The 23,882-nt window shown below is 39.8% G+C and overlaps 24 non-coding genes across 24 annotated transcripts; 6 read left to right on the forward strand and 18 right to left on the reverse strand.

The window, feature by feature from the left end:
* Window positions 1–5,150: 5,150 nt before the first annotated feature.
* LOC130223806 (5S ribosomal RNA) lies at window positions 5,151–5,269 on the reverse strand. Its single transcript, XR_008836921.1, has one exon. It is a non-coding gene; the product is annotated as a 5S ribosomal RNA (ribosomal RNA).
* A 182-nt stretch (window positions 5,270–5,451) lies between these two features.
* Window positions 5,452–5,570, reverse strand: LOC130223883 (5S ribosomal RNA). Its single transcript, XR_008836993.1, has one exon. It is a non-coding gene; the product is annotated as a 5S ribosomal RNA (ribosomal RNA).
* Window positions 5,571–5,751: 181 nt separating this feature from the next.
* On the reverse strand, window positions 5,752–5,870 carry LOC130223931 (5S ribosomal RNA). Its single transcript, XR_008837039.1, has one exon. It is a non-coding gene; the product is annotated as a 5S ribosomal RNA (ribosomal RNA).
* A 182-nt stretch (window positions 5,871–6,052) lies between these two features.
* LOC130223807 (5S ribosomal RNA) lies at window positions 6,053–6,171 on the reverse strand. Its single transcript, XR_008836922.1, has one exon. It is a non-coding gene; the product is annotated as a 5S ribosomal RNA (ribosomal RNA).
* A 182-nt stretch (window positions 6,172–6,353) lies between these two features.
* Window positions 6,354–6,472, reverse strand: LOC130223809 (5S ribosomal RNA). The gene has a single exon (XR_008836923.1). It is a non-coding gene; the product is annotated as a 5S ribosomal RNA (ribosomal RNA).
* Window positions 6,473–6,653: 181 nt separating this feature from the next.
* Window positions 6,654–6,772, reverse strand: LOC130223810 (5S ribosomal RNA). The gene has a single exon (XR_008836924.1). It is a non-coding gene; the product is annotated as a 5S ribosomal RNA (ribosomal RNA).
* A 183-nt stretch (window positions 6,773–6,955) lies between these two features.
* Window positions 6,956–7,074, reverse strand: LOC130223811 (5S ribosomal RNA). The gene has a single exon (XR_008836925.1). It is a non-coding gene; the product is annotated as a 5S ribosomal RNA (ribosomal RNA).
* A 182-nt stretch (window positions 7,075–7,256) lies between these two features.
* LOC130223971 (5S ribosomal RNA) lies at window positions 7,257–7,375 on the reverse strand. Its single transcript, XR_008837077.1, has one exon. It is a non-coding gene; the product is annotated as a 5S ribosomal RNA (ribosomal RNA).
* Window positions 7,376–7,556: 181 nt separating this feature from the next.
* Window positions 7,557–7,675, reverse strand: LOC130223848 (5S ribosomal RNA). Its single transcript, XR_008836959.1, has one exon. It is a non-coding gene; the product is annotated as a 5S ribosomal RNA (ribosomal RNA).
* Window positions 7,676–7,856: 181 nt separating this feature from the next.
* LOC130223812 (5S ribosomal RNA) lies at window positions 7,857–7,975 on the reverse strand. The gene has a single exon (XR_008836926.1). It is a non-coding gene; the product is annotated as a 5S ribosomal RNA (ribosomal RNA).
* A 181-nt stretch (window positions 7,976–8,156) lies between these two features.
* Window positions 8,157–8,275, reverse strand: LOC130223813 (5S ribosomal RNA). The gene has a single exon (XR_008836927.1). It is a non-coding gene; the product is annotated as a 5S ribosomal RNA (ribosomal RNA).
* Window positions 8,276–8,456: 181 nt separating this feature from the next.
* Window positions 8,457–8,575, reverse strand: LOC130223814 (5S ribosomal RNA). The gene has a single exon (XR_008836928.1). It is a non-coding gene; the product is annotated as a 5S ribosomal RNA (ribosomal RNA).
* Window positions 8,576–8,758: 183 nt separating this feature from the next.
* LOC130223815 (5S ribosomal RNA) lies at window positions 8,759–8,877 on the reverse strand. The gene has a single exon (XR_008836929.1). It is a non-coding gene; the product is annotated as a 5S ribosomal RNA (ribosomal RNA).
* A 183-nt stretch (window positions 8,878–9,060) lies between these two features.
* Window positions 9,061–9,179, reverse strand: LOC130223816 (5S ribosomal RNA). Its single transcript, XR_008836930.1, has one exon. It is a non-coding gene; the product is annotated as a 5S ribosomal RNA (ribosomal RNA).
* A 183-nt stretch (window positions 9,180–9,362) lies between these two features.
* LOC130223869 (5S ribosomal RNA) lies at window positions 9,363–9,481 on the reverse strand. The gene has a single exon (XR_008836979.1). It is a non-coding gene; the product is annotated as a 5S ribosomal RNA (ribosomal RNA).
* Window positions 9,482–9,663: 182 nt separating this feature from the next.
* On the reverse strand, window positions 9,664–9,782 carry LOC130223832 (5S ribosomal RNA). The gene has a single exon (XR_008836944.1). It is a non-coding gene; the product is annotated as a 5S ribosomal RNA (ribosomal RNA).
* Window positions 9,783–18,686: 8,904 nt separating this feature from the next.
* On the forward strand, window positions 18,687–18,758 carry trnae-uuc (transfer RNA glutamic acid (anticodon UUC)). The gene has a single exon. It is a non-coding gene; the product is annotated as a tRNA-Glu (tRNA).
* Window positions 18,759–18,848: 90 nt separating this feature from the next.
* Window positions 18,849–18,935, forward strand: trnay-gua (transfer RNA tyrosine (anticodon GUA)). Its single transcript is given in 2 exon segments — window positions 18,849–18,885; window positions 18,900–18,935. It is a non-coding gene; the product is annotated as a tRNA-Tyr (tRNA).
* Window positions 18,936–18,994: 59 nt separating this feature from the next.
* trnae-cuc (transfer RNA glutamic acid (anticodon CUC)) lies at window positions 18,995–19,066 on the reverse strand. Its single transcript has one exon. It is a non-coding gene; the product is annotated as a tRNA-Glu (tRNA).
* A 310-nt stretch (window positions 19,067–19,376) lies between these two features.
* Window positions 19,377–19,450, forward strand: trnar-acg (transfer RNA arginine (anticodon ACG)). Its single transcript has one exon. It is a non-coding gene; the product is annotated as a tRNA-Arg (tRNA).
* A 2,106-nt stretch (window positions 19,451–21,556) lies between these two features.
* On the forward strand, window positions 21,557–21,628 carry trnae-uuc (transfer RNA glutamic acid (anticodon UUC)). The gene has a single exon. It is a non-coding gene; the product is annotated as a tRNA-Glu (tRNA).
* Window positions 21,629–21,718: 90 nt separating this feature from the next.
* trnay-gua (transfer RNA tyrosine (anticodon GUA)) lies at window positions 21,719–21,805 on the forward strand. Its single transcript is given in 2 exon segments — window positions 21,719–21,755; window positions 21,770–21,805. It is a non-coding gene; the product is annotated as a tRNA-Tyr (tRNA).
* A 59-nt stretch (window positions 21,806–21,864) lies between these two features.
* On the reverse strand, window positions 21,865–21,936 carry trnag-ccc (transfer RNA glycine (anticodon CCC)). Its single transcript has one exon. It is a non-coding gene; the product is annotated as a tRNA-Gly (tRNA).
* Window positions 21,937–22,246: 310 nt separating this feature from the next.
* trnar-acg (transfer RNA arginine (anticodon ACG)) lies at window positions 22,247–22,319 on the forward strand. The gene has a single exon. It is a non-coding gene; the product is annotated as a tRNA-Arg (tRNA).
* The last annotated feature ends 1,563 nt before the right edge of the window (window positions 22,320–23,882 follow it).

The following is a 23,882-nucleotide window of genomic DNA, read 5'->3' on the forward strand; positions in this document are numbered from 1 at the left end:
TAAGTTGACTGTGCAAGACAATCCAGTGTTACCTTTAAAAAGCTAGGTTCATACCCTTAGGTCAAAAAGACATGACAATGGAAAACTCCTCAGAGAAGCTGTTTTGTCATTAGGTGTACATATCAGATCGTCTGAATGTAATATGGCATAGGGATCCTAAAGTACTCTTTTCTGAGTAACAAGAACTTCCTGAGCCATACATCAGATATGACAAACACTAGTGTTTACCCATTGGCCTAATGGAAAAGGCATCAGCCTTCAAAGCTGGGGATTGTGGGTTCAAGTCCCATCTGGGTTGTCTTTGTTGGGCTACATTTAAGTTGTGTGAAACAATTCCGACTGGTCTTCTCAAAACTTAGACGTGATGATCTGAGGACAATAGCTAGCTTCGAAATCTCAGACTTGCTGCACACTTCAAATAAGATTCATCCAATCTTGCTTGAATCTCACTGTCATGTTACAAAGCTAAAAGGTTCTGCTAAGCTTTGGTAATGGAGATCTTGACTTCAAGTACCCCGTGGCTTTCAACTAACGGTCTCATGTTAGGTGGATGATGATGAAATGCAAACAAGGAAATAGCTGCAGAAAGGTTGTGATTTCAAGTTAATGAGAGTGGCCTTGTCTGGAATTTGAAACTCAAGACCAGTCACACTATACGCGAGAACCATACCCCAGGACCAATGAGACACGAATGTGGATGATGGGACATAGGACCCAAATGACCACATTTGTTTAAAAAATATTTCATTGTTTTTTTCCACTCTGCTTTGTTTTCTTTTTCTAGATACTTTTTTATTCTTTTCACTCTTAAACTATTTTTCCTTTGTTCTACATCTATTAAACCCAACCCACCCTTGTCTGTTTCCCCTACAACTGTATTAAAAGCAATCCTTGGTGGCTTACCTCCCCATAAAAAATCAGTAAAACATTTTTTCAACCTCTTTTCTATCCACATTGGCATTTCTAAAACATATAAAACATGCCACAACTTAGACTCCATTAAAACATTTATAATTAAAACTTTTCCTTTTAATGTCAGTGTTCTTAGTTTCCAGTAATTTAACCTCCTTTCTATATCTGTTAAAAAACCCTCCCACATCTTATCTCTAGCTGTTCTGGCATCTTTCCCCATTAAAACCCCTAAAATCTTTATTTCTTCTACTTCTTTAAAATTGGTGCAATCTGCTAAATCTGTCTCCTTTCCAAACTTCATATAAACCGTTTTGTCTTCATTTACTTTACTTCCCGATCCTTTACAAAACTGTTGGACTATTTTCATCGCTTCTTTCACACTCTCTTTTCCTTTTACTATTAATGTAGTGTCATCTGCATATTGAAACATTTTATTTACTTTATTTTCTTCAATTTCCATTCCTTTTATTTTTTCTTCTTCACTGATAGCTAGGCCCAGGGATTCTGCCACAAGTGAATATAAGAGTGCTGACAGAGGACATCCTTGCCTTATCGATCTTGTTATTTTAAAACATTCTGTTAAAAAGCCATTACATTTAATTTTTGTTAAAATACCCTTATATAAAATCCTGATCCATTTTCTAAAAACTTCTCCAAAACCAAACTTTTTAAGTGCTTCAAATAAAAACTGGTGTTCAACTCTGTCAAAAGCTTTTTCCAAATCCAAACTTATGATATATCCTTCCTCTTTTTTGTCCTTCATATATTCTATGATGTCTTTTATGCTCATTGTTATGTCTGCTATGTCTCTTCCTTTTATTGCGTAGGCCTGTGTTGTTTGAATTATTTTTGGCATCACTTCTTTTAATCGATTTGCTAAAATTTTAGTTAAAATCTTCAAATCTGTGTTTAACATTGTGATTGGTCTGTAATTTTTTAACAATGTCTTTTCTCCTTTTTTGTGTATTAATTTCATTAATCCCATTCCCATTCTTTCATTTAATTCTTCTTTTTGCAGTATTTCTTTAAAAATTTCAGTTAAAATTGGTATTAAAATTTCCTTAAAACATACGTAAAATTCACTATTTAACCCGTCTATTCCTGGACTTTTCCTTTTGTTCAAGCTTTCTATTGCTTTTCTTATTTCTTCTTCTCTTATTTCTTGGTCACATTCTCTTTTATCCTCTTCATCTATTTTTGTTTTTATCTGTTTTAATAATTTTTCCATTTGTAATTCATCAACTCCTTGTGTTTTAAATAACTCCTCATAGTATGTTTTTATTTCTTTTAAAATGTCTTCATTTCCTTCTATGCTTTCTCCTTTTGCTCCTTGTATTATCTTTATCGTTTCTGCTTTTCCTTTTTGTCTTTCTAAATCAAAGAAGAATTTTGTGCACTTTTCTCCCTCTACTACATATTTTGCTTTGCTTCTTAGTCTAGCTCCTTCATATTTCTTTTCCTCAATTTCTTTCAGTTTTTCCTCCATTTCTTTTATTTTTTGTATGTCTTTTTCATTTTTTTTCTAGTTCTTTTTCTAAGATTTCTTTTATTGTTTTTTCTTGTTGTCTTTTATTCTTTTGTATTATTCTACAAAATTGTATTGTAGTTTTTTTAATCAGATATTTGACATTTTCCCACCATAGTCTTTTGTCTTCATTATATATTTGGTTTCCTTTTTCCTTTTCTATTATTCCTTTTATTTTTTTAACATAGTCTTCATTTTTTAAAATGTCACTATTTAATGTCCACACCCCTGGGCCTCTTTGTATTTCTTCTGTATTAAAATTAAACAATAAAAATTTATGGTCACTTAAAACAGTTTCATCGTACTTTATTTTTTCTATATAAATTTCTATATTTCTTGTGCATAACACATAGTCTATTCTCGATTGAGTTACAAAATTCCCTACTATTTGTCTTCTAGAAAACTCCTTTTTCTTCCCGTTTCTCTCTCTCCAAATGTCTATCATTCCTTTTTCCTCCATTAGTGATTTTAGTTCTTTTCTTCCTGTGTCTGATTTAAAAACCATACCTTCTGTTATGTCCTGTCTGCTAAAAACAGTGTTAAAATCCCCACATACTATTATTTGTTTATAGTCGTTTAAAAACCTTCTTAAAAAGTTAAAAAAGCTTTTCTTTTCACTCTCGTCATTGGGTGCATGCACGTTAACTAAAATTATATCTTTCCCTTCATATTTTATTTCTAAAATCATACATTTCCCTTGTTTGTCTTTATATATTACTTTACTCATTTGTAGTGCATTCTTTCTTATTAAAATAGCTACTCCTCTCCCAGCTTTCCCATCTCCATTACTATAATAAAAGTCCCCATCCCACTCTTTTTTATATACGTCCATCACCTCATTTTTCCAATTTGTTTCTTGTAAAATAATTATTTCTTCTCTTTTACACTTTTCTTTTACATTTTCAAATTTTCTGATGTCTAAAAGCCCTCTTGCATTAAAAGACACAATTCCTAAAACCATAAATAAGATAAAAACATTCATAAAAACCATCATCTCAGTCCATCTCTTCCAAGCCCTTTAGCAACTCATACTTATTTGCGCATTCAATTTCTTCATCTTTTAGCAGTTTTTTCCTTGCAGTCTCTAAATTAGGTTTTATCTTTATCGATCTTCTTCTTTTTGATGATTTCACCTGTGTCTCTTTGTTTCCCTCCTTTTGTAAATGTTCCTCTAACTCGTCTTGCTCCTCATTACTTTGGTCTTTTGTCTCCACTGTGTCCAATGCCTTTTGAAAACTGTCTGTCATGTCCATTTGTGTCCAAATTATGTCTTCCTGTTGTCCTTGTTGTAAGTCTTTATTATTCGAATTGCTCATTTCTGCTGCTTCCAAAACATTCCTTAAACTGTCAGTCATATCCATTTGAGTCCATGTTGTCCCTTCCTGTTCAGTGACTCTGTCCTTTCCATTAGCCTCATTCTCTTGTAGTTTTTCACTTTTAGATTCTGTTCTTCTGTCTTGTGTTGTTGTTTTGTCCTCTGACTGTATATTGTCTCCTTCATACATCTGTCTGTCTACCCGCTGCTCTACCTCCTCCTCCTCTTCCCCCATCCAACATTCACATTTATTTAAAACCTTATTACAATCCGGGCACTTCACCGCATCGCAATCCCTTGCGAAATGCCCCCTTTCCTCGCACTTAAAACACTTAAAATCTGGACAGTCTTTCACCACATGATCTGGGCTCATGCACAGCCTGCAAGTTTTCACCTGATGGCTGTGCATCACCCTAAAGTATTGTGGTCCTTCTGCTGTCTCTATTCGTGTGCTGTACGGGAGGTACGCCACTTCTTTGGGGAATCTGGTTTTAACAAACCTCGTCCCATCTTCAATATCTGTGCCCGGATAAAACCTTCTTTTAATTTTTGAAATGGGACAAACTCCCCAATGATCCAATTTGTCTAAAATATCTATGTCAGCAACATAGACAGGCAGATGCATGAAGGAGACAACATAATCGCGGTTTTGTAGCCTCTTTACTGTACAGTTTATCCCTTTAATAGTCAATCCGTCTGTTAACACATCAGCATCTTCCTCTCTTTCAAGTGTTACTTCATATTCCTTGTTTTGTTTTGGTCTTACAGCCAAAATCTTTCCATCCCCAATCCTCTCCGTCACTGCTTTAATTAAATCCATTGCTCTCACCTCAGTTGTTTGTCCCATATCCACCGTTACAGTTGCTTCTTTTAAATAAATCCTTTTCCTTGCTTCCTTCTCCGATCGGTTTGTTTCTCGTTGTCGTCTGTCCAGTCCATTGTCATTTGCCTTCTCAAATCCGTCCGCCATTGCCAGGTCTGTCACCGTAGATCCGTCCATTTCCAAAAAAATAGGAATAAAAAACACTCCTCCCAAACAGCTCACGCTGCTGGGAGGATAAACTAAACAAACTCAAAAAAACTTTAACAAAAATGTATTTAAGTCAAAAATAAAACTAAACAGAAGAAAATGTGGTGAGCCTCTCTCACCAACTGCAGCCAAACACTTCCTGGAATGTACCACTATCACACATGCACAGGGGGGTATGGCCGTAAGCGAGAGCAGCAGTCAAGAGTTGGCTATTTAAAAATAGGCGCAGCACCAGGAGCCGAGCGCCGCTCAGCTTGCCTTGAAACAGCACCGACAGAAACAATGCCCTTGGCCCCTCAATAGTTTACCTCTTTTTTAAAAAAAAAAATGTATTTATTAATTTTTTTGCCAAATGAAGGAATTCAAAAAGCTTACAGCACCTGGTATTCCCAGGCGGTCTCCCATCCAAGTACTAACCAGGCCCAACCCTGCTTTGCTTCCGAGTTCAGATGAGATCAGGCATTGCCAGGGTGGTATGGCCGTAAGCGAGAGCAGCAGTCAAGAGTTGGCTATTTAAAAATAGGCGCAGCACCAGGAGCCGAGCGCCGCTCAGCTTGCCTTGAAACAGCACCGACAGAAACAATGCCCTTGGCCCCTCAATAGTTTACCTCTTTTTTTAAAAAAAAAAATGTATTTATTAATTTTTTTGCCAAATGAAGGAATTCAAAAAGCTTACAGCACCTGGTATTCCCAGGCGGTCTCCCATCCAAGTACTAACCAGGCCCAACCCTGCTTAGCTTCCGAGTTTAGATGAGATCAGGCATTGCCAGGGTGGTATGGCCGTAAGCGAGAGCAGCAGTCAAGAGTTGGCTATTTAAAAATAGGCGCAGCACCAGGAGCCGAGCGCCGCTCAGCTTGCCTTGAAACAGCACCGACAGAAACAATGCCCTTGGCCCCTCAATAGTTTACCTCTTTTTTTAAAAAAAAAATGTATTTATTAATTTTTTTGCCAAATGAAGGAATTCAAAAAGCTTACAGCACCTGGTATTCCCAGGCGGTCTCCCATCCAAGTAGTAACCAGGCCCAACCCTGCTTTGCTTCCGAGTTCAGATGAGATCAGGCATTGCCAGGGTGGTATGGCCGTAAGCGAGAGCAGCAGTCAAGAGTTGGCTATTTAAAAATAGGCGCAGCACCAGGAGCCGAGCGCCGCTCAGCTTGCCTTGAAACAGCACCGACAGAAACAATGCCCTTGGCCCCTCAATAGTTTACCTCTTTTTTTAAAAAAAAAAATGTATTTATTAATTTTTTTGCCAAATGAAGGAATTCAAAAAGCTTACAGCACCTGGTATTCCCAGGCGGTCTCCCATCCAAGTACTAACCAGGCCCAACCCTGCTTTGCTTCCGAGTTCAGATGAGATCAGGCATTGCCAGGGTGGTATGGCCGTAAGCGAGAGCAGCAGTCAAGAGTTGGCTATTTAAAAATAGGCGCAGCACCAGGAGCCGAGCGCCGCTCAGCTTGCCTTGAAACAGCACCGACAGAAACAATGCCCTTGGCCCCTCAATAGTTTACCTCTTTTTTTAAAAAAAAAAATGTATTTATTAATTTTTTTGCCAAATGAAGGAATTCAAAAAGCTTACAGCACCTGGTATTCCCAGGCGGTCTCCCATCCAAGTACTAACCAGGCCCAACCCTGCTTTGCTTCCGAGTTCAGATGAGATCAGGCATTGCCAGGGTGGTATGGCCGTAAGCAAGAGCAGCAGTCAACAGTTGGCTATTTAAAAATAGGCGCAGCACCAGGAGCCAAGCGCCGCTCAGCTTGCCTTGAAACAGCACCGACAGAAACAATGCCCTTGGCCCCTCAATAGTTTACCTCTTTTTTAAAAAAAAAAATGTATTTATTAATTTTTTTGCCAAATGAAGGAATTCAAAAAGCTTACAGCACCTGGTATTCCCAGGCGGTCTCCCATCCAAGTACTAACCAGGCCCAACCCTGCTTTGCTTCCGAGTTCAGATGAGATCAGGCATTGCCAGGGTGGTATGGCCGTAAGCGAGAGCAGCAGTCAAGAGTTGGCTATTTAAAAATAGGCGCAGCACCAGGAGCCAAGCGCCGCTCAGCTTGCCTTGAAACAGCACCGACAGAAACAATGCCCTTGGCCCCTCAATAGTTTACCTCTTTTTTTTTTTTTAAAAAATGTATTTATTAATTTTTTTGCCAAATGAAGGAATTCAAAAAGCTTACAGCACCTGGTATTCCCAGGCGGTCTCCCATCCAAGTACTAACCAGGCCCAACCCTGCTTTGCTTCCGAGTTCAGATGAGATCAGGCATTGCCAGGGTGGTATGGCCGTAAGCGAGAGCAGCAGTCAAGAGTTGGCTATTTAAAAATAGGCGCAGCACCAGGAGCCGAGCGCCGCTCAGCTTGCCTTGAAACAGCACCGACAGAAACAATGCCCTTGGCCCCTCAATAGTTTACCTCTTTTTAAAAAAAAAAAAATGTATTTATTAATTTTTTTGCCAAATGAAGGAATTCAAAAAGCTTACAGCACCTGGTATTCCCAGGCGGTCTCCCATCCAAGTAGTAACCAGGCCCAACCCTGCTTTGCTTCCGAGTTCAGATGAGATCAGGCATTGCCAGGGTGGTATAGCCGTAAGCGAGAGCAGCAGTCAAGAGTTAGCTATTTAAAAATAGGCGCAGCACCAGGAGCCGAGCGCCGCTCAGCTTGCCTTGAAACAGCACCGACAGAAACAATGCCCTTGGCCCCTCAATAGTTTACCTCTTTTTTTTAAAAAAAAATGTATTTATTAATTTTTTTGCCAAATGAAGGAATTCAAAAAGCTTACAGCACCTGGTATTCCCAGGCGGTCTCCCATCCAAGTACTAACCAGGCCCAACCCAGCTTTGCTTCTGAGTTCAGATGAGATCAGGCATTGCCAGGGTGGTATGGCCGTAAGCGAGAGCAGCAGTCAAGAGTTAGCTATTTAAAAATAGGCGCAGCACCAGGAGCCGAGCGCCGCTCAGCTTGCCTTGAAACAGCACCGACAGAAACAATGCCCTTGGCCCCTCAATAGTTTACCTCTTTTTTAAAAAAAAAAATGTATTTATTAATTTTTTTGCCAAATGAAGGAATTCAAAAAGCTTACAGCACCTGGTATTCCCAGGCGGTCTCCCATCCAAGTACTAACCAGGCCCAACCCTGCTTTGCTTCCGAGTTCAGATGAGATCAGGCATTGCCAGGGTGGTATGGCCGTAAGCGAGAGCAGCAGTCAAGAGTTGGCTATTTAAAAATAGGCGCAGCACCAGGAGCCGAGCGCCGCTCAGCTTGCCTTGAAACAGCACCGACAGAAACAATGCCCTTGGCCCCTCAATAGTTTACCTCTTTTTTTAAAAAAAAAATGTATTTATTAATTTTTTTGCCAAATGAAGGAATTCAAAAAGCTTACAGCACCTGGTATTCCCAGGCGGTCTCCCATCCAAGTACTAACCAGGCCCAACCCTGCTTTGCTTCCGAGTTCAGATGAGATCAGGCATTGCCAGGGTGGTATGGCCGTAAGCGAGAGCAGCAGTCAAGAGTTGGCTATTTAAAAATAGGCGCAGCACCAGGAGCCGAGCGCCGCTCAGCTTGCCTTGAAACAGCACCGACAGAAACAATGCCCTTGGCCCCTCAATGGTTTACCTCTTTTTTTAAAAAAAAAATGTATTTATTAATTTTTTTGCCAAATGAAGGAATTCAAAAAGCTTACAGCACCTGGTATTCCCAGGCGGTCTCCCATCCAAGTACTAACCAGGCCCAACCCTGCTTTGCTTCCGAGTTCAGATGAGATCAGGCATTGCCAGGGTGGTATGGCCGTAAGCGAGAGCAGCAGTCAAGAGTTGGCTATTTAAAAATAGGCGCAGCACTAGGAGCCGAGCGCCGCTCAGCTTGCCTTGAAACAGCACCGACAGAAACAATGCCCTTGGCCCCTCAATAGTTTACCTCTTTTTTCTTTTTTTAAAAATGTATTTATTAATTTTTTTGCCAAATGAAGGAATTCAAAAAGCTTACAGCACCTGGTATTCCCAGGCGGTCTCCCATCCAAGTACTAACCAGGCCCAACCCTGCTTTGCTTCCGAGTTCAGATGAGATCAGGCATTGCCAGGGTGGTATGGCCGTAAGCGAGAGCAGCAGTCAAGAGTTGGCTATTTAAAAATAGGCGCAGCACCAGGAGCCAAGCGCCGCTCAGCTTGCCTTGAAACAGCACCGACAGAAACAATGCCCTTGGCCCCTCAATAGTTTACCTCTTTTTTTTTTTTTAAAAAATGTATTTATTAATTTTTTTGCCAAATGAAGGAATTCAAAAAGCTTACAGCACCTGGTATTCCCAGGCGGTCTCCCATCCAAGTACTAACCAGGCCCAACCCTGCTTTGCTTCCGAGTTCAGATGAGATCAGGCATTGCCAGGGTGGTATGGCCGTAAGCGAGAGCAGCAGTCAAGAGTTGGCTATTTAAAAATAGGCGCAGCACCAGGAGCCGAGCGCCGCTCAGCTTGCCTTGAAACAGCACCGACAGAAACAATGCCCTTGGCCCCTCAATAGTTTACCTCTTTTTTTTTTTTAAAAAAATGTATTTATTAATTTTTTTGCCAAATGAAGGAATTCAAAAAGCTTACAGCACCTGGTATTCCCAGGCGGTCTCCCATCCAAGTACTAACCAGGCCCAACCCTGCTTTGCTTCCGAGTTCATATGAGATCAGGCATTGCCAGGGTGGTATGGCCGTAAGCGAGAGCAGCAGTCAAGAGTTGGCTATTTAAAAATAGGCGCAGCACCAGGAGCCGAGCGCCGCTCAGCTTGCCTTGAAACAGCACCGACAGAAACAATGCCCTTGGCCCCTCAATAGTTTACCTCTTTTTTAAAAAAAAAAAATGTATTTATTAATTTTTTTGCCAAATGAAGGAATTCAAAAAGCTTACAGCACCTGGTATTCCCAGGCGGTCTCCCATCCAAGTACTAACCAGGCCCAACCCTGCTTTGCTTCCGAGTTCAGATGAGATCAGGCATTGCCAGGGTGGTATGGCTGTAAGCGAGAGCAGCAGTCAAAAGTTGGCTATTTAAAAATAGGCGCAGCACCAGGAGCCGAGCGCCGCTCAGCTTGCCTTGAAACAGCACCGACAGAAACAATGCCCTTGGCCCCTCAATAGTTTACCTCTTTTTTAAAAAAAAAAATGTATTTATTAATTTTTTTGCCAAATGAAGGAATTCAAAAAGCTTACAGCACCTGGTATTCCCAGGCGGTCTCCCATCCAAGTACTAACCAGGCCCAACCCTGCTTTGCTTCCGAGTTCAGATGAGATTTTTTTTTTTTTTTTTCTTTATTTTATATCAAAAATTAAAAACAATTACATTCAGGTAATAATACATGTACATTATATAAAGCCATTTGAACATATATATTCCCACATAAAAAGTCTTTTTTAAATATATCAATCTTGTCATTCGTGTTACAATAATAGAAAAGAGCATTAAGCAGTACAGACATTTTTCTTTCAAACAATTTGCACACAGATATTTTGCCATTCTTTTCTTTAACAGCATTCCTTCTATTCCATATCACAATTCTTGCAACTGTTAAAATGAAATTAATGAACCTTGTATTTTTACCTTCTGTTTTACAACCAAATAAAAATAATGTTTCCCATTCCTCATCAACAACCTGTTTTTCAATCCCCATTTCATTTATCATTTCTTTAATTTTTCCAATAAAACATTCTAACTCTTTGCATTTGAAAAACAAATGTAGTGTACCTTCATCTTCTTCATTACAAACTTTACATCTTGCATCATTTGCCAAACCTATTTTACACAATCTAATTTCACTTAATAAACAGTTTTGCCTTAAAATGTAATCAAAATTCTCTAAAATTGGACTTTTCCACCAAGCTCTCAGATTTTGCCATATTTCCTTTGTTTCTATATTGGGATATAATCTTTTCCAGTACTCTTCTGCTTTGGGTATAACAAACACGTCTTTACATAAACATGAATAAAACATCTTCAGTATACCATCTTTGAAAGCATATTGATTTTCTTTAAAGTTAATCACCCTTCCTTCATCGCTGTGCATATCCAGATTATTTTCTATCATTTCTTTCCATTCTTTTGGTATATTGTTTTTCAAGTTATTCAATTGATTTTCAATAACTCCTTTAGTTTCGTTTTCATAGTTTTCTATTATTGCATCTTTTATTACTTGCACCTGTACATAACCAGGTATCACTTCATATAAGATATCTTTAATTTGCTTTATTCCTGCATAATACCATTTCTTATAAAAAATAGTGTAATTCCCTTTTTTAATGTAATCATTTAAAAACAGCGGTTGCTTTAAAATCTCTTCTTTACTAAAAGTACAATCAATATGCTTTCTAAAATCTCCCCATGCCTTGATAACTTCTTTATAGAATTCTGGAATCCCATTCATCATATTCTCTTTGGGCTTCATCCATAATATATATTCTTGCATTTCCCCACATTTATTTAAAAAATATGTCATCGCATCTTTCCATACGTGTTTTTCTTCTTTCCAGTATTTATTTACAGTTTTTATTCGTATGCTTTTCATTCTGATGAGTGGATCGATTAAACCTAACCCCCCTTCTTCTACTTTACCAATTATGGTATTATAAGCTATCTTGGAAGGTTTCCCGTCCCATATAAAATCTAATACAATAGCTTTTATCTTCTTATATACACTCATTGGCAAACTCACTGTACCTAAAACATACCACATTTTTGATAAAAATAAGGAATTTAAAACTAAAACTTTCCCCTTTAAAAACAAACCTCTTAATTTCCAGAAATGTAATCTTTTTTCCATTCCTTTTAAAACTTCCTCCCACACTAAATCCCTTGTTTCATTTTCATTTTCACCAACCCTTATACCTAAAATCTTCATATTGGTTTTCTCCTCTTTAAATTGGATTTTTTCTGGTAAAGCCTTTGTTTTTCCTATTCTCATGTATTTCGTTTTTTCCTTATTAATTTTTGCTCCTGTTCCTTTACAATATCTGTTTAAAATTTCCTCTGCTTTTTCAATACTTTTAATATCTTTTACTATTAAAGTTGTATCATCAGCATATTGAAATATTTTTTGTTCTGACTCTGTTCCTTTTATACATAATCCTCGTATTTGCTTTTCATTATCAATTGCTAACCCCAATGTTTCAGATACAAGTGTGTATAGTAGTGCTGACATTGGACACCCTTGTCTTATCGATCTTGTTACTTTAAAATCTTTAGTTAAAAAACCATTTACTTTTATACAGCTTGTTATATCTGCATATAAACATTTTATCCATTGTAAATATCTTTTTCCAAAACCAAATCTCTCCATTACATTCATCATATATTTGTGTTCCACTCTATCAAAAGCTGAATCCAAATCTACACTAATTATATATCCTGTTTCTTTTTCCTCTCTCATATACCAGATTATGTCTCTTATATTGTTTATGACATCCGTTATGTCTCTTTTTAGAACCGCATATGCTTGATTTGTTTGGATTATGTTTGGTACAACTACTTTCAATCTATTAGCTAAGACTTTCGCTAAAATTTTATAGTCTGTGTTCAGCATACTTAAGGGTCTATAATTTTTGAAGTCTTCCTTGTCTCCATTTCTTTTATAAATCATTTTAACCATTCCTTTTTTCATACTATTAGTTAACTCCCCTTTTTCATAAATATCACTGTATATTATATTTAAAATAGGACTTAAAACATTTTTAAAAACTTTATAAAACTCAACTGGTAGTCCATCTATTCCTGGACTTTTCCCATTTCTCAACTGATCAATAGCTGTTTCTATTTCTAAATCTGTTATCTCACTCTCGCACATTTCCTCGTCCTCTTTATTTATTTTTACTGTTATTTTTTCTAATAAGAAATTTTCATCATTTAAAACTACTCCATTTTCTGTAAATAATTCCTTATAAAATCGTCTAGTTTCCTTTAAAATTCCATCTTTGTCCTCTACAGTTTTCCCATCTTGTGTTTTTATACATTTGATTATAGCTGCTCTCTGTCTTGTTTTTTCTAATTCATAAAAGTATTTTGTACTTCTTTCTCCTTCTACAATGTCTTTAGCTCTGCTTCTAATAATTACTCCCTTACACTTTTCTTCTTCGATTTTCTTCAGCTTTTCCTATAATTCTATTATTTTGTCAACATTTATCCCATTTACTTTACTCATTTCTTCATCCCATTCTTTTCTAATTTGATTTTCCTTGAATTTCTTTGCCTTTTGTCTTTTTTCTGATATATTTATTGAGTATTCTTTTATTCTATTTTTCAGATTATCCCACCATAAACTTGTTTCTGTTTCAAACATTTCATCATTCACACTATTGATTATTATATTTTCTATTTCCATTTTATACATTTCTATTTTGAACAACTCAGTGTTGAGTATCTACACTCCTGGTCCTTTTCAATCTCATTAAAATTCATCGTTATCCATATAAAATCGTGATCACTCTCACTATAGGTTTTGTAGAAAACTTTGTTAACATATTGTACTTCTTTCTTCTTACATAAAAACAAGTCAATTCTACTTTGCTTTAAAATCCTATTTACAATTTGTCTTCTTGAATATTCTCTTTTCACACCATTTTGCTCTCTCCATACATCTACCAAATCACATTTCCTCATTAAATTCTGTAGTTCATTTCTTCCTCTGTCTGTTCTAAAATCCATTGAGTCATCTTTATCTATTCTTTGCACGGCAACATTAAAATCTCCTAAAATAAATATGTTTTCATTCTTATCTATTAACTTATCTATTTCCTTATAAAAGTTATATTTCTCCTTTTCCTCATTTGGTGCATGTATGTTGCATACTCTAAAACTTTTCCCATTATACATAACTTTTACAATTATAATTCTTCCATTTGTGTCTTTATAGTCTAATTCTACTTTTTCAAAAATCCCTGTTTTTATCAAAATTGCCACCCCTCTTTTCTTTTCTATATCTCCATTACTAAATATTTCCCCATTCCACAATTTTCTCATTTCATTTTTAATCTCATCTTCCCACTTTGTCTCTTGTAAACATAATATATCACACTTTTTTGTCAAACACGTTAATCTTTCAAACTTTTCACATTTTGACAATCCTCTTACATTCAGTGATACCACACATACATTACTCATTAGGATAATTATTGGATAAACCAATAACCACCATTCATTCTGAGTCACTATCACTTAAACAAATTTTTCTTGCATCTCCTTTTTCAAAATTTTTCCTTCCATTCTTTCTTTAATCTCTTCTCTTCTAATTTTCTGCCGTTGTAGAACAAGTTCAATGTTTAAGCCACTTTTAGATCTTAATTTTAAATACCAGGGTGGTATGGCCATAAGCGAGAGCAGACGTCAAGAGTTGGCTATTTGAAAAGAGGCGCAGCACCAGGAGCCGAGCGCAGCTCAGCTTGCATTGACACAGCACCGACAGAAACAACGCCCTTGTCCCCTCAATTGTTTACCTGTGTTTTTTTTGTCCCACCCCTCCCAAATAAGATGAATGTGAGAAAAGACACCAGCAGCAGACCTGTGACACGGGGAAGTGTATTAGATGCCAAATGAAGGAACTCAAAGAGCTTACAGCACCTGGTATTCCCAGGCGGTCTCCCATCCAAGTACTAACCAGACCGACAGAAACAAAGCCCTTGACCCCTCAATAGTTTACCTGTTTTTTTTTTTTTTTTCGGTTTCTGCTCCGGGACACCGACAGCTCTTGCTAGGTTAAACCAGCCAAGTCAGGGTACTCACTTCCCCCGAATGGAATCAGGGGAAGTGGGTACAATGACTTAGCTGGTTCCAGAGATCAGAGAGGAATTCAGAGTTTTGTTTTGTTTTTTTCGTATTTTGGGAAGTGTATCAGCTGCCAAATGAAGGAATTCAAAAAGCTTTAAGCACCTGGTAATCCCAGGGGGTCTCTCATTCAAGAACTAACCAGGAATCAAACCCAGTCCACAGCAATGAGAGCACCGAATCCTAACCACTAGACCACCAGGGACGGGAGAGTAGATACTTGCCCTCAAGCCTTGCTGTGGGTCTCCACACATGTATGCTGCAGCTGCTCTGACAAAAATAAATCCAATGCTTGTAACCTCCTCCTGGAGAGGAGAAAGTCTCAGACCCTGGATCACAGTTCTTCTATGGAGGGACTGTCACATGCTCCTATCGACACCACAACTTGCCATAATAACAAAGCACAGCATGCGTTGAATGAACTCCGTATTGACAGAGCTGTGTCCTTATTACAAGCAACAAGCTAATGATGACAAGATAAGGAGATAGGACCAGTGGTGCAGTGGATAATATGTCTGACTATGGATCAGAAGACTCTAGATTTGACTCCTGGCTTGCTTGTTTTGGTCTTTTTGCTTTGCCGACAGCCAGTGCACTGCGGTCGCCTTTCGCCCCCCACTGGAGCTGTTCAGTTCCACTCTGGAGTGAGTCAAGTTTAAGTGGCCGCCAGCACAGAGCCCGTGGGGTGCTCTCCTGGTTTCAAAGGATGCCCCAACTGCAGTTTTTTAATAACGTCTACTACAGCTACACCAACCGTAAACCCAGCCTACTTGTTGCAAAAGTCCATACAACTTAGAAGTCACCCAGCAAACTTGCAGCGTAATCTCTTCCACTTTTAATTCTCTGAGCTGCAGCAATACCTAAGTGCTCTGATAAAACATGAATAAAAAACTATGGCTTTTAACCTCCTCTTGGAGAGAAGAGAGTCTCCGACCCTGGATCTTAGGTCTTCTTTGGAGGGACTGTCAGGAATCCAGTAAGAGCATCTCATCCACACAACGTCTTGCCATAAAACAAAGCAGAATGTGTCATGACGGAACTCCAGGTTGACAGAGCCTTGTCCTTGTTTCAAACAATGTGCTAACAAGGCGCTGAACAGAGTGCCAGTGGCACAAAGGATAACGCTTATGACTATGGATCAGAGGATTCTAGCTTACGGAAACCATGAGACTGTGTATGAGAGAGTGCGCAAATGTATGAGTGGTACTTGTGCAAGAGGGGCAGTGAAGTGCGCATGGTCAGAAAGAACTGAAGTTTGTGCCAAGTTTGATTCCTGGTTTTCACCCAGTTGGCCTGGGTTTGACTCCTGGTCTGGGAAGCCTTGAGCATTTTTGCCACTGCCCTTTTTGCCTAGCAGTCGGACTGCAGCAACATTAAGGGGGTGGGCTTGTGTGGGAATCTCATAAGCCTTTGATAGCTCAGTTGGTAGAGCAGAGTACTGTAGGTGTGTTGTTGGCAATCCTTAGGTTACTGGTTTGACTCTGGCTTGAAGAAGGTCTTTTGCCATTTCATGCCTATGCAGTTCACATATAAATTCATAGCTAGAGCTTAAAGTTCACCATAGAGGTGAAAAGGAAGTTCCCTGACCGGGAATCGAACCCAGGCCGCGGCGGTAAAAGTGCCGAATCCTAACCACTAGACCATCAGAAATGGTCCTGCAGAAACTTGCCCTCAAGCCTAGCTATGGGCCTCCACGCAAGTATGCTGCAGCTGCTCTGACAAAAATAAATCTAATGCTTGTAACCTCCTCCTGGAGAGGAGAAAGTCTCAGACCCTGCATCACAGTTCTTTTAGGGAGGGACTGTCACATGCACTGTAAGAGCATCCTATCGACACCACAACTTGCCATAATAGCGAAGCACAGCATGCATTGAATGAACTCCGTGTTGACTGAGCTGTGTCCTTATTACAAGCAAGACGCTAAAGATGAAAAGACAAGCAGACAGTGCCAGTGGCGCTATGGTTAACCCGTCTGACTACGGATCAGAAGATTCTAGGTTCGACTCCTGGCTGGCTCGCTTTGGTCTTTTTGCTTTGATGTCAGCCAGTGCACTGCAGTCGCCTTTCGCCCCCACTGGAGCTGTTCAGGTCCACTCTGGAGTGAGTCGAGTTTAAGGGGCCGCAATCACAGAGCCCGTGGGGTGCTCCCCTGGTTTCAAAGGCTGCCCCAACTGCTAGATTTTTATTAACGTCTACTACATCTACACCAATCGTAAACCCAGCCTACTTGTTGCAAAAGTCCCTACCACTTAGAAGTCACCCAGCCAACTTGCAGCGTAATCTCTTCCACTTGTTAAGTCTCTGAGCTGTAGCAATACCTAAGTGCTCTGATAAAACATGCATAAAAGAAACTATGGCTTTTAACCTCCTCTTGGAGAGAAGTGAGTCTCCGACCCTGGATCTCAGGTCTTCTATGGAGGGACTGTCAGGAATCCTGTAAGAGCATCCCATCCACACAACGTCTTGCTATAAAACAAAGCAGAATGTGTGGTGATGGAACTCCAGGTTGACAGAGCCTTGTCCTTGTTTCAAACAATGTGCTAACAAGGTGCTAACAAGGTGCTGAACGGAATGCCAGTGGCACAAAGGATAACGCTTATGACTATGGATCAAAGGATTCTAGCTTAGCAATCGTAAACCCAGCCTACTTGCTGCAAAAGTCCCTACCAGGCCCAACCCTGTCTTTCTTTCGAGTTCAGATGAGATCAGGCATTGCCAGAGTGGTATGGCCGTAAGCGAGAGCAGCCGTCAAGAGTTAGCTATTTAAAAATAGGCGCAGCACCAGGAGCCGAGCGCAGCTCAGCTTGCATTGACACAGCACCGACAGAAACAAGGCCCTTGTCCCCTCAATTGTTTACCTGTTTTTTTTTTTTCTGTTTCTGCTCCGGGGCACCGACAGCTCTTGCTAAGTTAAACCAGCCAAGTCACTGTACCTACTTTACCCCGAATGGAATCAGGGGAAGTGGGTTCACTGACTTGGCTGGTTCCAGAGTTCAGAGAGGAATTCAGAGGTTTTTTTTTTTATATTTTGGGAAGTGTATTAGCTGCCAAATGAAGGAATTTAAAAAGCTTACAGCACCTGGTATTCCCAGGCGGTCTCCCATCCAAGTACCAACCAGGCCCAACCCTGCTTTGCTTCCGAGTTCAGATGAGATATTTTAATTTTTTTTAAATTAAAATCAAATATTTACATTTTTACAAAGAAATGATCACATCACACAAAATCACATGATAGTTACAACACTCATTATTAGACTTCATATTTTTCCCATAACCAACTTAAGATGTTGTCCTTGTATTCAACTATTACGTTCCCTTTTACCATTATTTCTATAAATACATCCTCCTTTTCTTCTACTATAAAATAGTTGAATATCAATTTTACAGCCATCTCCATTCTGTTTTTAAACATACGCCATATATCCACTCTCTTCCCATCATGTTTAGCCATATTTCTCCTTATCCAAATCACATACTTAGCAATTGTTATACATAGATTAAAAGCATACATACCACATTCATTTTGACCAAATAAATGTTTTTTTCCCAGTTCTTTTGTTCATCCACATATATGTCCCCTATTAACGATTTAGCAATTTTCTTAAATTTTTCCATAATTCCTCCAACTTTTCACAATAGAAGAACAAATGTAATAAACCTTCCCCTTCCTTCCTAAACACCTTACATATTATATCTTGTTCAATTGCCATTTTACACAATCTCATTTCTGTTAATATGCAATTATGTCTCAATAAATAATTACAATTTTCTAAAATTGGTTCCATATATTTCATTCTGACATTTCCCCATATTTCTTTTTCATTTAAATCCTCATATCTTTCCTTCCAGTAGTTGAATGCTATAGGTCTTATAAAAGCCTTTGATCTAAAAACAACATAAAAACTCTTAACTGTACATAAGCTCATATTGATCTTTTCTCCATTTTTTTTTCTTAAAATAGACCTCTGGTAATTCTTCCTTATCCCGCAACTCTTTTTTTTTTCAATTATTTCAATCCAATCTTTTGGTATTGCTTTTTTCAAATCATGATATTGTCTTTGTAATTTTGTTTTAGAAAGAACTGAAGTTTTTGCCAAGACTGCCCTCATAAGTGGCAGCTCCCATATGGTTTAGCGGTCAGGATTCCTGGTTTTCACCCAGGCGGCCTGGGTTCGACTCCCGGTATGGGAAGCCTTGAGTATTTTTTGCCACTGCCCTTTTTTTCCAGCAGTCGGACTGCAGCAACTTTAAGGGGGTGGGCTTGTGTTGGACTCTCGTAAGCCTTCGATAGCTCAGTTGGTAGAGCGGAGGACTGTAGGTGTGTTGTTGGCAATCCTTAGGTCGCTGGTTCGACTCCGGCTCGAAGGAGGTCTTTTGCCCTTTCATGCCTGTGCAGTTCGCATATATTTTCATAGCTCAAAAGTAAGTTCCCTGACCGGGAATCGAACCCGGGCCGCGGCGGTGAGAGCGCCGAATCCTAACCACTAGACCACCAGGGAAGGTCTTGTAGAAGCTTGCTCTCAAGTCTAGCTGTGGGCCTCCACGCAAGTATGCTGCAGCTGCTCTGACAAAAATAAATCTAATGCTTGTAACCTCCTCCTGGAGAGGAGAAAGTCTCAGACCCTGGATCACAGTTCTTCTAGGGAGGGACTGTCACATGCACTGTAAGAGCATCCTATCGACACCACAACTTGCCATAATAACGAAGGACAGCATGTGTTGAACGAACTCCGTGTTGAATGAACTCTGTGTTGACTGAGCTGTGTCCTTATCACAAGCAACAAGATAAGATGAAAAGATAAGCAGACAGGGCCAGTGGCGCAATGGATAACGCGTCTGACTACGGATCAGAAGATTCTAGGTTCCGACTCCTGGCTGGCTCGCTCTGGTCTTTTTGCTTTGATGTCAGCCAGTGCACTGCAGTCGCCTTTCGCCCCCACTGGAACTGTTCAGGTCCACTCTGGAGTGTGTTGAGTTTAAGAGGCCGCAATCACAGAGCCCGTGGGGTGCTCCCCTGGTTTCAAAGGCTGCCCCAACCGCTAGATTTTTATTAACGTCTACTACAGCTACACCAATCGTAAACCCAGCCTACTTGTTGCAAAAGTCCCTACCACTTAGAAGTCACCCAGCCAACTTGCAGCGTAATCTCTTCCACTTGTAAGTCTCTGAGCTGTAGCAATACCTAAGTGCTCTGATAAAACATGCATAAAAGAAACTATGGCTTTTAACCTCCTCTGGAGAGAAGAGAGTCTCCGACCCTGGATCTCAGGGGTTTCTATGGAGGGACTGTCAGGAATCCTGTAAGAGCATCCCATCCACACAACGTCTTGCTATAAAACAAAGCAGAATGTGTGGTGATGGAACTCCAGGTTGACAGAGCCTTGTCCTTGTTTCAAACAATGTGCTAACAAGGTGCTAACAAGGTGCTGAACGGAGTGCCAGTGGCACAAAGGATAACGCTTATGACTATGGATCAAAGGATTCTAGCTTAGCAATCGTAAACCCAGCCTACTTGCTGCAAAAGTCCCTACCAGGCCCAACCCTGTCTTTCTTTCGAGTTCAGATGAGATCAGGCATTGCCAGAGTGGTATGGCCGTAAGCGAGAGCAGCCGTCAAGAGTTAGCTATTTAAAAATAGGCGCAGCACCAGGAGCCGAGCGCAGCTCAGCTTGCATTGACACAGCACCGACAGAAACAAGGCCCTTGTCCCCTCAATTGTTTACCTGTTTTTTTTTTTTTTTTCTGTTTCTGCTCCGGGGCACCGACAGCTCTTGCTAAGTTAAACCAGCCAAGTCAGTGTACCTACTTTACCCCCGAATGGAATCAGGGGAAGTGGGTTACACTGACTTGGCTGGTTCCAGAGTTCAGAGAGGAATTCAGAGGGTTTTTTTTTATATTTTGGGAAGTGTATTAGCTGCCAAATGAAGGAATTTAAAAAGCTTACAGCACCTGGTATTCCCAGGCGGTCTCCCATCCAAGTACCAACCAGGCCCAACCCTGCTTTGCTTCCGAGTTCAGATGAGATATTTTAATTTTTTTTTAATTAAAATCAAAATATTTACATTTTACAAAGAAATGATCACATCACACAAAAATCACATGATAGTTACAACACTCATTATTAGACTTCATATTTTTCCCATAACCAACTTAAGATGTTGTCCTTGTATTCAACTATTACGTTCCCTTTTACCATTATTTCTATAAATACATCCTCCTTTTCTTGTACTATAAAATAGTTGAATATCAATTTTACAGCCATCTCCATTCTGTTTTTAAACATACGCCATATATCCACTCTCTTCCCATCATGTTTAGCCATATTTCTCCTTATCCAAATCACATACTTAGCAATTGTTATACATAGATTAAAAGCATACATACCACATTCATTTTGACCAAATAATATTTTTTTTCCCAGTTCTTTTGTTCATCCACATATATGTCCCCTATTAACGATTTAGCAATTTTCTTACATTTTTCCATAATTCCTCAACTTTTCACAATAGAAGAACAAATGTAATAAACCTTCCCCTTCCTTCCTAAACACCTTACATATTATATCTTGTTCAATTGCCCATTTTACACAATCTCATTCTGGTTAATATGCAATTATGTCTCAATAAATAATTACAATTTTGTAAAATTGGTTCCATATATTTCATTCTGACATTTCCCCATATTTCTTTTTCATTTAAATCCTCATATCTTTCCTTCCAGTAGTTGAATGCTATAGGTCTTATAAAAGCCTTTGATCTAAAAACAACATAAAAACTCTTAACTGTACATAAGCTCATATTGATCTTTTCTCCATTTTTTTTTCTTAAAATAGACCTCTGGTAATTCTTCCTTATCCCGCAACTCTTTTTTTTTTCAATTATTTCAATCCAATCTTTTGGTATTGCTTTTTTCAAATCATGATATTGTCTTTGTAATTTTGTTTTAGAAAGAACTGAAGTTTTTGCCAAGACTGCCCTCATAAGTGGCAGCTCCCATATGGTCTAGCGGTCAGGATTCCTGGTTTTCACCCAGGCGGCCTGGGTTCGACTCCCGGTATGGGAAGCCTTGAGTATTTTTTGCCACTGCCCTTTTTTTCCAGCAGTCGGACTGCAGCAACTTTAAGGGGGTGGGCTTGTGTTGGACTCTCGTAAGCCTTCGATAGCTCAGTTGGTAGAGCGGAGGACTGTAGGTGTGTTGTTGGCAATCCTTAGGTCGCTGGTTCGACTCCGGCTCGAAGGAGGTCTTTTGCCCTTTCATGCCTGTGCAGTTCGCATATATTTTCATAGCTCAAAAGTAAGTTCCCTGACCGGGAATCGAACCCGGGCCGCGGCGGTGGGGGCGCCGAATCCTAACCACTAGACCACCAGGAAGGTCTTGTAGAAGCTTGCCCTCAAGTCTAGCTGTGGGCCTCCACGCAAGTATGCTGCAGCTGCTCTGACAAAAATAAATCTAATGCTTGTAACCTCCTCCTGGAGAGGAGAAAGTCTCAGACCCTGGATCACAGTTCTTCTAGGGAGGGACTGTCACATGCACTGTAAGAGCATCCTATCGACACCACAACTTGCCATAATAACGAAGGACAGCATGTGTTGAACGAACTCCGTGTTGACTGAACTCTGTGAATACCGAGCTGTGTCCTTATCACAAGCAACAAGATAAAGATGAAAAGATAAGCAGACAGGGCCAGTGGCGCAATGGATAACGCGTCTGACTACGGATCAGAAGATTCTAGGTTCGACTCCTGGCTGGCTCGCTCTGGTCTTTTTGCTTTGATGTCAGCCAGTGCTCTGCAGTCGCCTTTCGCCCCCACTGGAACTGTTCAGGTCCACTCTGGAGTGTGTTGAGCTTAAGAGGCCGCAATCACAGAGCCCGTGGGGTGCTCCCCTGGTTTCAAAGGCTGCCCCAACCGCTAGATTTTTATTAATGTCTACTACAGCTACACCAATCGTAAACCCAGCCTACTTGTTGCAAAAGTCCCTACCACTTAGAAGTCACCCAGCCAACTTGCAGCGTAATCTCTTCCACTTGTAAGTCTCTGAGCTGTAGCAATACCTAAGTGCTCTGATAAAACATGCATAAAAGAAACTATGGCTTTTAACCTCCTCTTGGAGAGAAGAGAGTCTCCGACCCTGGATCTCAGGGGTTCTATGGAGGGACTGTCAGGAATCCTGTAAGAGCATCCCATCCACACAACGTCTTGCTATAAAACAAAGCAGAATGTGTGGTGATGGAACTCCAGGTTGACAGAGCCTTGTCCTTGTTTCAAACAATGTGCTAACAAGGTGCTAACAAGGTGCTGAACGGAGTGCCAGTGGCACAAAGGATAACGCTTATGACTATGGATCAAAGGATTCTAGCTTAGCAATCGTAAACCCAGCCTACTTGCTGCAAAAGTCCCTACCAGGCCCAACCCTGTCTTTCTTTCGAGTTCAGATGAGATCAGGCATTGCCAGAGTGGTATGGCCGTAAGCAAGAGCAGCCGTCAAGAGTTAGCTATTTAAAAATAGGCGCAGCACCAGGAGCCGAGCGCAGCTCAGCTTGCATTGACACAGCACCGACAGAAACAAGGCCCTTGTCCCCTCAATTGTTTACCTGTTTTTTTTTTTTTTTCTGTTTCTGCTCCGGGGCACCGACAGCTCTTGCTAAGTTAAACCAGCCAAGTCACTGTACCTACTTTACCCCGAATGGAATCAGGGGAAGTGGGTTCACTGACTTGGCTGGTTCCAGAGTTCAGAGAGGAATTCAGAGGGTTTTTTTTTTATATTTTGGGAAGTGTATTAGCTGCCAAATGAAGGAATTTAAAAAGCTTACAGCACCTGGTATTCCCAGGCGGTCTCCCATCCAAGTACCAACCAGGCCCAACCCTGCTTTGCTTCCGAGTTCAGATGAGATATTTTAATTTTTTTTTAATTAAAATCAATATTTACATTTTACAAAGAAATGATCACATCACACAAAAATCACATGATAGTTACAACACTCATTATTAGACTTCATATTTTTCCCATAACCAACTTAAGATGTTGTCCTTGTATTCAACTATTACGTTCCCTTTTACCATTATTTCTATAAATACATCCTCCTTTTCTTGTACTATAAAATAGTTGAATATCAATTTTACAGCCATCTCCATTCTGTTTTTAAACATACGCCATATATCCACTCTCTTCCCATCATGTTTAGCCATATTTCTCCTTATCCAAATCACATACTTAGCAATTGTTATACATAGATTAAAAGCATACATACCACATTCATTTTGACCAAATAAATATTTTTTTCCCAGTTCTTTTGTTCATCCACATATATGTCCCCT

Source organism: Danio aesculapii, chromosome 4 (genome assembly GCF_903798145.1).
Source record: "Danio aesculapii chromosome 4, fDanAes4.1, whole genome shotgun sequence".
Taxonomy (NCBI): domain Eukaryota; kingdom Metazoa; phylum Chordata; class Actinopteri; order Cypriniformes; family Danionidae; genus Danio; species Danio aesculapii.